The following is a 12,670-nucleotide window of genomic DNA, read 5'->3' as shown; positions in this document are numbered from 1 at the left end:
TCATACATTTTATTATCATTATTTTATAAAAATCATTTTAATTTTGGATTTATCATTGAAATCAGGGCTCAGCAAACTAGAACTTGTGGGTCAAATGTGGGTCACCACACGTGTTTGTAAATAAAGTTTTATTAGAACATAGCTATGTATGCCCATTTACTTACGTATATTTATGGCTGCTTTTGCACTATGGCAAAGTTAAGTATTTGCAACAGGTGATATGAGCAGCAAAGCCTAAAAAATTTACTCTCTGGTCCTTTACAAAAAAGTTTGCCAAGTCTTAAATGATTTCCAAGATTTTTCACTTTTTATTTAGTTTCATGATATTATATATAACCTTCCCATCTTATACATACATCTTTCTAATTATGCTTAGAATGTGTAGTTATGTATTATAAAATAAAGTGCAGTAGACTTACTTAGAGGATTTTCTTATAGTCTCTGAGATAATTGTACACACCTGGGGTTTTCCAATATTGCTATGGGAACTTAAGTTCATTAGTAAGAGTGTTGGATAACTTTCAGAAAAGGTGGAAGAATAAAAAAAAAGTAGTTCTTTAGACCTAATACTTTCTAAGACACATAAGACCAGAAAAAAGTTGAAAGAATTGCAATCAGACAGATAGGCTCTTTCTTACAGTTTTACTTTTCTTTATTCCACATGGGAGAAAAATGACCCATAGAAATTCCACCCATGTTTATGGAACTCCAATTGTATGCTGGACACCATGGTGGGCATTTTTCCTTAATTGTGTGCCATTTAATTCTAGCTCCTATAACTGTTGTTAGAATTAAATGCATATGGTTGAAGGAACAGAGGCTCAGAGGGAGGAAATAATCTCCCCAAAGCTATCTCACTAGCAAGTGGTAGTGTTCAAATTCAAATCCAGATTTTCTGATTCTGTTGTTCACTTCTAAAAATATGGAATTAATTTTATAGTGTGAAATCTAAATCGTGGGTGTGATAAACAGCATGTGGCATCTTTCTGATCACTAGATGTTGACTTTCTCCTCACTAATAGTGAGGCAACCCAGTATAAGACAGTGGATCCTTTCCCAGGCAATGTCAGATAAAAACTATGTTCATGATAATACCCAGACGTGATCTGACTTTTAATTCTAATTCTTTCACATGTATATGGTGGACGCAGCAGGGTTTTCTGGAAGATGCGTGATGTGCAATGACATCATAATTTTGAGGACTAACGAAATGTGTGGTTGTGTGCACTGAGACTAAAATTTTTCTGCTTTAATTTTAAAATTGTAAATATTAATAAGTACACATAGACAAAAACTTTAAAGTCTTCAGTGATTTTTAAGAGTGTAAAAGATTCTAACTAAAGCACTTCAGAACCATTGATGTAGTCACTAAAATATCCACTGCTCAACATCCCAAGCCAGACTTTTTGGATTTAAAATGCCAATCTACCACTCATTGCTTTTAGCAAGTTCTTTTACCTAGCCAGTCCTTGGTTTCTCATCTTTGACCTAAGGATAGCCCTAGCATCTAATTTGCAGGGTTGTCTAAATACATTGATATTTAATATTGACAAAACTTGGTTAAATAAAATAATGAGGACTTCAGTTTTAGAAGCTTTAAGACGATTTTAATTTACCAACAGAAGTTACCACCTCTCCCTGATCTCTGGACTGTAAATGAATTAACTTTTCATAATTCACAGTTATGAAATAGATTTTTCCTACCCTTCAGTTTAATTTAAAAAACCTACTTATTACAGAATAATATGTGTAGGATAAAATATGTTAATCATTAGTGTACTGATTACTTATTATAAAACAAGTACAATTAACACAGTTACCCCTATACCAAGAAACTGAACATTGCCATACCTCAGAAATCCCTTTTACTCTCTTGGGGTCACATTTCCACCCTATTACCCTAGGCAAGCACTATCCTGACTTGTAACACTGTAGACTAGTTTTGTCTGTTTTTGAACTTCATGCAACTGAAATCATACCATATGGCTTCTTTCACTCATTATTCTGTTTGTAGATTTACCTATGTTATGACATGAAGTTCCTAAATAGTTCTTTATTGTTGTAATAGTATTCCATTATATGAATATACATAATACATTCATCTATCCTACTCTTGATGGATATTGGGTCATTTCCAAATTTTTGCTATTATGAATAGTGTGACCATGGTCATTCCTGTTCACGTCTGGGCAGAATTTTCTGTTGGACAAATTCTTAGGAGTGAAATTGCTGGGTTAGAGGGTTTATGTATTACTGTGTCACAAGGGTACCTATTGCTGGATAATGGAGGGAATGTATGTTTAGTTTTCTAACAGTTCTGCAAAGTGGTTGTATCAGTTTGCACACCCAGTAGCAGTGCATGAGAGTAAGTTACAACACTTGATATTGTTTTTATATTTATTTTAATCATTCTTGTTGATGTGTATAGGAACCACACTGTTTTGAATTCTCGTTTCCTTGTAGGCCAGTGAAGTTGAGTATCTATTAATATGTTATTCAGAAGGATGTGTTTCAATCACTTGCACATTTTGTTTCTATTGACTTTTCTCTTTTTTTTCTTTTTGATTTAAAGAAGTATTTATATATACTACATGTACATTCTTTGATAGCTTTAGGACATTTTAAGGGTTCATTAGAGAGTCCTTCTAGCATTCTGCAACCCCAATTATTTATAATTTAAAAGAGCAAAAGAGCTTTATTAGTACAGTATCAAATCTCCATTCATCATCATAAGCTTTGCTATTACTGTAAACATGCAAGTGTTAAGTTTGGAGAAGAGGAAAACAAAATGAATTTTGCTTCTGTAAATTAGCATTTACATTTCAGCTGCGTACATTTAATGGTTTACACACCATTAAGTGTATGCTCCAGCATGTGGTAGAACACGAGAGACAATCATGCTGTACTTATAACTTGTCCTGAAGCCATGCTCCATGACACCTTACAAACCGCCAGCAATCAGCTCTGAGCTGGTGAAGTCAGAGAGTGAGTGGAGACTACCCTGATTTGTAGGTATGAACCCACCATCCAAAGACTGAGAAATGGCCTATGGAGGTATGTTCCAACCAACTGTCTAATCCAACATTATAATCTTTATTGTGGAAGGCAATGGTACAGTTCATTCCCAAAGGAGCTTCCCATTCACTTAAACATACAGAAGAATGAGCAAATAGTTCTTGATTTTGGATTTGAATGTTTTCCCCCAAATTTCTCATCACCACTTCTAAAACAGGGCTTCACATTAAAATCATCTGAAAATTTTCTAGACAATATTGGTGTTGAATTGTGGTCCTGGAAATCTCTTTTTTTTCTTCTGTGTGTTTGCTTTTAAAACTCCCTAGATTTAATTGCTGCCAGAGTTGAGAACCAATACTCTACAGTATTCAACATGGTAGATGGTGTATCTGGGGAAGGTGTTCTGAAAAACAGTCTATAACCTATTTGCTTCACTCCATGGTTCCTCTTAAGGGTGGATGTGTGGTCTGAGTTTCCTCCTTTTAGGGCACACTGTTGCCCACATTTTCCAAGCCAACTAAATCAATGAATTTTGTCAATTCTAGTCCCCTTTAGGTTCTTCTCCTTTTCTCCCAGTCCCTGCATTTTTAATAGTCTCTTTGCTTCCCTTTCCTCTAGCCCACTTCTCTATCTCCTAACCAGGAAACTACTTTTTATTTCTTTTTTTCTGATGTTAGTTCCTTTTTTCTTTATTCAATTTTATTTTATTATGGTAAGGACACTTAATGAAGACATACCCTTTTCACAAAATACTAATACCTTATTGTTCACTGCAGGGACACTGTTGTACAGCAGATCTTTATAGCTTGTTCATCTTGTTTAACTGAGATGTTATGCCCATTGATTAGGAACTCCTCATTTCCCTTTCCCCCAGCCTCTGGCGAGCACCATTCCACTCTGACTCTAGGAATTTGACCTTCTAGGTGATTCTGATGCAACTAAAATTTCAGAGTCATTGTTCTGCTGCCGAGGTGCTGATTTTTGAGGCAGCAGATCCTTCTTCTCCCCTCCCCTTCCCTTATCAACTTTATATGAAAGGTCAGGAAGAGCCACTCCTAGAAACTAATGGCAAAGAAGTTCAGGGTATCTGGTAGTGGCCAATGGCATGCTGGGAGATATGGTCTCTAGGAAGAAAGTGCTAAAGATGGCAGAAAAGTGGGAGGACTCGGCAATGCCTTCTATAAACTGTAAACTTCATTGATTTAGAGAACCAGAGAATAGCAAGATGTTAATAGGGAATATTACCTTGGTAGAACAGAGAGCACTGCTCCAGGTGAGTAGCAGCAAGAAACTTGCAATTGGACTCAAATTTGATAACCACTTTTGTGGTCAAAATGTTAAAGGCAAGCAATATTTCCTCATCAGCTATGGAGAGTGAGAATCAAACCCACAACCAACATGGAGGTAACAGAAAAAGGGCATAGACTTGTGAAGTCTTTGAGGAAAATCTCACCTCTAAGAACAACTTATTGTGAGATTCAGAATCAACTATACCTCCCTGCATAGTTTCTATGGAATACCAACCAAAAATTTAAAGGGGAAACGACACTGATGAAAAGGCAAAAGGGTGAAATGAAAAGTGAGAGAGCTTATATTTAAAAGTATTGCAAGTACATTAAAAATTAAATAGTAGAATTAAAGTTGACATTGGAGGGGAAAAATGATGATTTGGCATTATAGAAAATCAAATCAATGAAGACACACTCTCCCAGAATGTAGAAATAAAAAATAAATTTGATAAAAATGATGAGAAAGAAGGTAATATAATAGAAGACAAGGAATAAAGATTCAACAAATGGATAATCTATGTTCATGAGAGGAATACTGAACAAAAGAGATAAACATAATTGTTAAACATAAAAGAAGTTTAGGCATATTGAAAGATTCCATTATGATCCTGGAAACATAATTAAAAAGAAATCTTTATTCAAACTTACCCAGACACAAAACTCTGAACTAAATGTCAAGGAAAAACAATCTCATAAACATTTGGCCAGGGATGAAAGAAATCTACAAGGGCATAAAAATCAGATGGCCCTGGAGGTACAGTTGCAACATGATTGCTCAAAGATGAAGCCCAGAGCTCAAGTGGAGGATAATATGTAAAAGATGGCTATTGTGTAGATGAAATTGGCTTAATGACATGCATATAAATAGTCATTGTAAATCTTCTATATAACTGAATACATGTGTTAAATTAGTTCTTTTGAAAGATGTCTAGTGCATAGGTCATTTCAAAGGGAGCTTATGTGACCAAAACCAGGAGCTCTTAATGCTGTGATTTAAGATTGAAGTTCTCCCTAGGACGTAATAGATGCTTAACAGCGCTATGTTTTCTTGTGGAGATATAAAATAAAAAAAGAAAAAATGTCTAGTGCAAAAACTAATTTATTTTAATAAACTTAATGTTTTGTAGATTCATTATTAACAAGTAATGCATTTAAACCACAAATTAATAAATAATAGTGAATAACAATATAGAGTACATTACTAGATTACTGTAATAAAGATTGACCAGGTGCTGAGACAGCGGGAGGTTGAAGGGGGTAAAAGGGTGTCCCTGTAAAAGAGGACATTTAAAAGATACCCTTTTACTCTGTGTTCTGGGAAGCTAAAGAATGTTGGTCCAAGGAAAATTTTGGAAAAAACTTTAAGGCAACTATTAACACAATTTAGAAAAGGAATCTATCTTTTATGTACTAAAATAGGGAAGTGCAAAAAAACAAAAACAAAAACAAGAAAGCTTTAAAAATAAAGCAAATAATAAACTAAATTTATCATTTGAACCGACAGAGTGTATTAAAAACCCTGTGAAATGGTTAAAAATGTGGGTGTTGTTGGGTCATGATCCTGAGATTGTGTTCTGTTTCTGTCACTTGCTAGCTTCCATTTCTCAGTATCATTAATTCACTCCACTAAGTTCTGGTTTCCTAATCTGCTAAAAGAGGATAATAAGACCTATTTCTCAGGGTTGTTCAGAAGATTAAGTGAGACTTTCTATAGACCAACTAATAAATATCCACTGTCTGGTACACTGAGGAAAAAGGACAGTCTCCAAGTTCAGAGCCTGGATTCTGATGCCTGGCAGGTTCTAACTGGCTCTGTTACTTACCAATCCTGTTTAGCAAACTTGAGGCAAGTTACTGAGCTCTCCGAGCCTTAGTTCACTTGTCTGTAAAATGGGGAGGAAAGAGTACCTACTTCACAGGTTTGTCATGAGGATTCAATAAAATATACATGTGAAATACTTGGGACAATGCCTGGTACAGATAACTGTTAAATTCACTACATTATAAAAAACTAGCAGCTATAAATGTGAAAATTTAAAATGTACATTAATGAAACTAGCATTATTAGTAAAAGAGAAATAGCAACACTTTAAAATATCAGACTGGATTCTTAAAATCCAAAGCATGTAACAATAGTAAAGGATTGAATAAATACATTTGGTAGTTTCCTATGTTCAAGTACCACACAGCCATTACATGATGCAAAACAATTCATATAGAAACATTTTATAATTTATATCTAAAATATTTATAGTCAACTATTAAGAGGAATCAACCCTTTGGAAATATAAAGTGTTGTTCTTTATGTTTTTTTTTCAGATAGTTTTCAAACATCTATTAACATATATAGATGTTTGACATGTTTAACAAACATGATAAACATATATTACCTTAAAATCAATACAAACATGTATTTTAATAGGTATGTTTCTAAAAGAGTTTGATTATACTGAGAAAAATTCTTAAATTAATATCAAGAGAAAACAGATGCAAAATTTTATATTCAAAATTTAATGAACCATGTAAAATGTACTTGGAAAAAATTAACAATACTGTTAGCATAGTTATTTCTGGGTGGTAGGGATATTATTCAGTTTATTTCTTCGTACTTTGTCTATTTTTCCAACTTCTCTGCAATACTCAGAATATGTTACTGTAACCGGAAAGAGAAAGGTAAAGTAATAAGAATAAAATAAGTCCTTCATAAATACGCTATTAGCTCAGATGTTGGCACATAGAGTTCAATGGAGCTGAAGGGTAGCCTGGAGAGCAATGTTCCCAGTCCCCTCCCTTCACTGATGAGGAAGTGAGGCCAAGAAACATTCAGTGCTTTGCTGAAATCACAGAAGCGAAGCGAGTGAGTGAAAAGAGGTGGGAGATCCCTGTGTGTGATGTTCCTACTAAATCGTGTGCCCCCTCAATGAGCGCAACCTTTATGCACAATTTACATAGTTTAATGTAAACAACAAATTTCAAACAAGACGTAGGAGACCCCTAATTTGTCCCCAGCTTTAGGAATTGTTTTATTACAATATAGAAAAGTCTTTCATCTGAGTAACAACTGATAGAGAACTATGGCAAACAGTAGTAGCTGCTCTTAAAAGTTGCCACAAATACCCAGTCATGTTGGTTTAAAGTTATGTTCCCCTCCTCCACACAGACTTACAATTTCCCCATATTTTCCTGGTCATCTTGACCCAGGTGGGTGCCTAGAAGTCAACAAAGTTGGGCCTGATAGCTTTTAGGTTTTCAGTGGCAGATCCAACGGACTGCTAGGCGGAAGGGAAGGACTCTGTTGCTGTGGTACCATTAATAGGCTTGCTGGTTTTCTGCAGTAACTCCCAAGTGCAAGTCTTCAGAAGTTCAGTGCTGAGCTGACGTGTTTGCCATCTGATTAACACTTCCCCATGGGAGGCAATGTCATAAAAATTACACATGAGTTTGGACTTATAAGAATCAGACTCAAATCCTGTTGCTGCCACATACTTTGAGAAATTTTTTAATTTTTCTGAGTCTTCCTTTCTTCTGTTGTAAACTAGAGAAGGTAATATTTATCTCAGGAAGATTAAATGTTCTCATAAAACCTCCAGAAAAATGACTGGCACATTTTCCTCCAGATATACTTACCACAAACTAATATGCCTATGAAGTAAGCATAATAATAGAAGACAGTAATGATTTGGAGAGCTCACAAGTCAATAAATGTTGGTCCTATTTCCCTTTGTTATTACTTAGTACCATATAGTCATTAAAAATTCCATTAGATAAAGCTGTCTTGAGTAAAATGATGCTTTTATCATTTCTATAATTTTTTTCCCCAACAGAACCATATATCTTTTAAAAATTTGGTCTAAAAGCTTTCAGTGTAGGTTTCTAGTTGCAATTTTCTGATAACTTCTCATATTCTGAAAACCTCAGGTTTACTTCAAAAAGATTGTTGTCTTAAGTGATGGTCATATTCTACTCTATTATTTTGTGGCAAATGTTTTGAGAGCAAAGCAGGGAAGCGCATGTCCTAGTAGAAGAGCATAGAGCAAAAGCTGGTAGCAGTGTGTGCACATGTTTGTGAAATGAGAGAACGCTAGTAAGGTGACCACCTCACCTCACTTTCCCATTTTGTGGACATTGCTCAGGATGCTCCAGCTTCCCTCTGACTTTGCCTCTGTTCTGTCTACTCACTGCTCCATCGAGCCCTTGTTACTTTTTTCAATGGCTCAGCTCGATTGCCTGCCATTGTCTTATCCTCTAGGCCTTTAAAATACCATTAAATTTTTGCCATACTTTCACTTCTAACCAAGAAACTCTAAAACCTCTTATTCAAAAAGTGATCCCCGACAGACTGCAAGTCAGGTGAGAACTCTTTTTTTTTTTTTATGATAAGAAATTCAAACCCAAACCCTTCAGCTAGGAGTAAATACTTATTTATTTTACTATGTTCCAGAAATATGTTTTGGGAAGTTGTTGTTGATATTGGGGACATTATTTTCAGTATGATTTTATCCCTTATTTTTTCCATATTTATTTTTCTCCTTGAAAAGAATTTGCATGGGAATCACCATGTACTTGTTCGATATGTAAATGTAACACAAAGAAACGATTAAGAAATTCCTTCTTTCATATTGGGAGGGGGTTGTCTCTTTAACAAAGCCAGGACTTGTTTAACAAGTGTTTGTAAGCATCTGCCTATGCAGGGCACTGTGGTAGAAAGCGCTGAATTGAACATCTTGTAACATCAACCGATGAGCGAGATAATAAAAGGTGGGTATTGTCTTCAAAAAACCATCGTTAAAAGTGAAGGTGGGTTTTTATTTGTTAGGACACAAATCTCACAGCAGTGAGTGCTGACCAATGAGAGACAGGTATCTTTGGGAGAATATCTGAGGGCAGACATAGAAAACAGTACAAGAAAATGTTGAGGAATTAACCAAATTGTCAAGGACCAGCTATGTATGTGGCATTCTGCGGCATCTTGGGTATGTAAGATGGATAAAACAGACTCTGTCTCTAGGACAGGTTGGTGTTTAGAGGTAGAAAGAAACCTGAAAACAAATAGTGGAAGAACTATGAGAACATCTATATTGGATATTTTTATTCATAATGCAGTCTTATCTAAAAGCTGGATGCTATTTTCTTGGAATGCGTGGTTGAAAAAAACCTTTTCTGACATCTTTTTTCTTTCATTTGTTTAGGGTTTTTGGATCCCTCAGACCTGGTACTTTCCTTTAATGTTGGTTTTATTGTTTGCTTTTTTTTACAAGCCTGATAAATCATGTCTTTTTCCACTGACATGAGCCTGAAACTATGTCCCTAGGTACAGCATCAAATGTGGCAGTTCCTGGGGTCCAACGGCATGCTTTGGTGGAGCAAGTGGACCAAACCCAGAATGCCAGCAGGTATCACATAACATTTCATTCTCCGCCAGGTGGTTTAGTGCTTGCACACGGTAGGTGTCACTAATTCCAGATGCCCAAATGGAAGGAGCAGGACTGTATTCTTTGGTTCAAAGTGGGTGGGCAATTTGTTCAATCCCAGGGGCCTTTGGACTTTGAGATGCAGGCTGAGAGAGCCAGTTATTTAAAATCAAGGTGGCTGGCACAAACAGGCTGAGGGCCCAGCAGGGTGGAGAGGGAAGGAGCAGAAAGCCTTCCAAGAAGAAGCTGAAAATTGACCTAGTTATTTTGATGGCATGCTCTGTTGCATTTTCTCTTCAGGCCAAGTTCAGACTCCCTGACATGAAATTGAAGCACTTACTGCTAAGGACTTAAAGTTTGGGGGTTTTTTTTCAAGTTCCTTCCTTCCATCCTCCCTCCCTCCCTTCCTTCCTTTCTTCCTTCCTTCCTTCCCTCCCTCTTTTCTTCCTTTTCCCCCTCTCTCCCTCCCTCTCTCCCTCCTTCTCTCCCTTCTTTCCTTTCTCCCTCCTTTCCTTCCTTCCTTCCTTCCTTCCTTCCTTCCTTCCTTCCTTCCTTCCTTCCTTCCTTCCTTCCTTTCTTCCTTCCTTCCTTCCTTCCTTCCTCTCTCCCTCCCTCCCTTGCTCTGTGCTGAGAATGCCCTATTAATTAAGGATTATCTGTCCTCAAGCTGAAAATAGCAATGGTAATTAGGATTATTTGCATTGAATCAAAGAGTCCAGAGAGGACTGGACAAAGCAGAGGGTGAGAGGCAAGGCCATCTGGCTTCTGTGCACCTCTCCCTTCAGGATCTGGAGCGCCTTTGGGGACATATGGGAAAGAGCGTGGGTAGAGTGTGGGGTTTGAAGGAATGGAAGCAGGTGCAGTCTTGCCCTTTTATTCTCTTGGGCTCTCTGCCAATAGCACACTCCCGCTCCACTTTAGTGATAAGAACTGTTTTTTTTTTATAACTCTGAATCTCCACATTTCCTTTGGTCCACTTCTTGGGCTTGTAGGTCAAACTGTTATGTAAGATTTTTCAGCAATGGCGCCGTTAACATTTTGGGTTAGACAGTTCTTTATTGGGGTGTGGTGGTGCGGAGGGGCTGTCCCATGAATTTTATGATTTTCATCAGCATCTCTGGCCTCTACCCTCTATGTGAGTCTGCTCTGCTCCTCTCTCTACCCTCGTTTGTGACAAACAAAAATGTCTCGAGACATTAACAAATGTCTTAGAGGGGGAAAATTACCCTCTTTTGAGGACCACTGCTAACGAGGCAGTCCTTCCCTCTTAAAGCTCTGAACATGGACCTTCACCTTGCTTAATCTGCAGAACAAAACAGTGCTCATTCTTTCTTCAGACTCTGTATATCATGCACATGCAAGAATGCTAAAAGTACAGAAATGTTCTAAAGACTCCTTATTATTTAGTATGTGCTATTAAGGCCTCGGTAAGAAACACAGCTGATCCTGATCCTTGAACAATGCTGGGGTAAGGGGCTCCAATCTCTATGCAGTCAATCCATGTATAACTTTTGAATCTCCAAAAATTTAACTACAGTCATCCTTTGTGACTGTGGAGGGTTGGTTTCAGGACCCTTGTGAATTCCAAAATCTGTGGGTGCTCAAGTTCTTTATATAAAATGGCATAGAACAGCCATAGCTGGTGTGGCTCGGAGGATTGTGTGCTGGCCTGCGAACCGAAGAGTCGTTGGTTTGATTCCCAGTCAGGGCACATGCCTGGGTTGTGGGACAGGTCCCCGGTAGGGGCACATGAGAGGCAACCACACAATGATGTTTCTCTCTTTCTCTTTCTCCCTCCCTTCCTCTCTCTCTAAAAATAAATAAACAAAATAAAATAATAAAATGGCATAGAATGATGCACACAGTTGACTGTCTACACCCTCAAATTCCCAGCTACAGATTGAAAATATGTGAGTTTTTTAGATCCATGGTTAGTTGTATTTGAAGATGCAAAACTTGTGGAGGGACAACTGTATACACACTTGAAAGTGACATTCTTAATAGCCTATTAATTCTGAGTAATTTACCAGGTTATTTAATTTGATTCGTGTAGTCTCTAGTCTGTTAATATGATTCTAATGGTGACTGGTTGTTGGGAACTACCCTGCCTGGTTTCAGAAGCTGTAATCCCCCCAGGGCTAAGGCTCAGTGAGCAACCTTCAGACAAGAAGCCCCTAAGAAGATAAAGCCTATCTCTCTGGCAGGGGCACCGCTTCTGCTCCTTTTACTTCAGCCTGCCTGGTCCCAATGCTTGATTGGTTAGCCAATGATGGGTAAGATTCCCCATTGGGGGGAACTACTTAAGACAGGCATGATCATGTGGAGACCCCAGGGAAGGACTTGGGGAGCTATGGAGAAAGGGGGTGATGGACCCTTGCCCCTTAGCTTTGACAAAGCCTGAGTCTTCATTCTGTCCATGAAAAGTCTCCTAATCTCTTGGCGGCCTTACTTCCCCTGCCTGATTTAAGCCTGAGAAAAGGCCTGAAGCCTGAAACAATGCTGGTGGTAGGTACTCTGTGCAGGAAAGGGCGGGTTCCCTAGGGCAATCAGGCCTAAGAAAGAATATGTAAAATCCTGTGAAACCTACTTTGTTTAGAATGCTGTCAATTAAATAAGGGTCCAAGCAAAATGTGAGTTTGTTCCTTAAAAGTTTTATTGCTCTTTAGCTATCAGACTCTGACTCTTGTTTGATCCTTACTGCCTGACAATGATTAATGAGCTTTACCTGTATTCCTGTGCAAATGAACCCAATAAAAGCCCATTGAGGAAAAGGCTCTTGGCCCTTTTCCTTTGAGAGATTGGCCACCTTTCCTCCCCAAGCAGATCTTGTGTTGGTAGACTTATTCTCATCCTTGGTGGCCGGGGAGGGGAGGGGAGAGCCCTGTGGGCAGAGGCTCCCCCACAATTGGTGTGACTCCAGTTTAGTGGGTGCAACCCTGACCAGAATTTCTCTTT

General features: G+C 37.7%; 1 non-coding gene across 1 annotated transcript; it reads left to right on the top strand.

Moving 5' to 3' along the window:
* Positions 1-5,241: 5,241 nt before the first annotated feature.
* On the top strand, positions 5,242-5,368 carry LOC114502184. Its single transcript, XR_003685035.1, has one exon. It is a non-coding gene; the product is annotated as a small nucleolar RNA SNORA25 (small nucleolar RNA).
* Positions 5,369-12,670: the final 7,302 nt, after the last annotated feature.

This window comes from Phyllostomus discolor, chromosome 7 (genome assembly GCF_004126475.2).
Source record: "Phyllostomus discolor isolate MPI-MPIP mPhyDis1 chromosome 7, mPhyDis1.pri.v3, whole genome shotgun sequence".
In the NCBI taxonomy this organism is placed as follows: domain Eukaryota; kingdom Metazoa; phylum Chordata; class Mammalia; order Chiroptera; family Phyllostomidae; genus Phyllostomus; species Phyllostomus discolor.
Note: the sequence above shows the minus strand (reverse complement) of the source record. Positions and strands in the feature narration are given on the sequence as shown.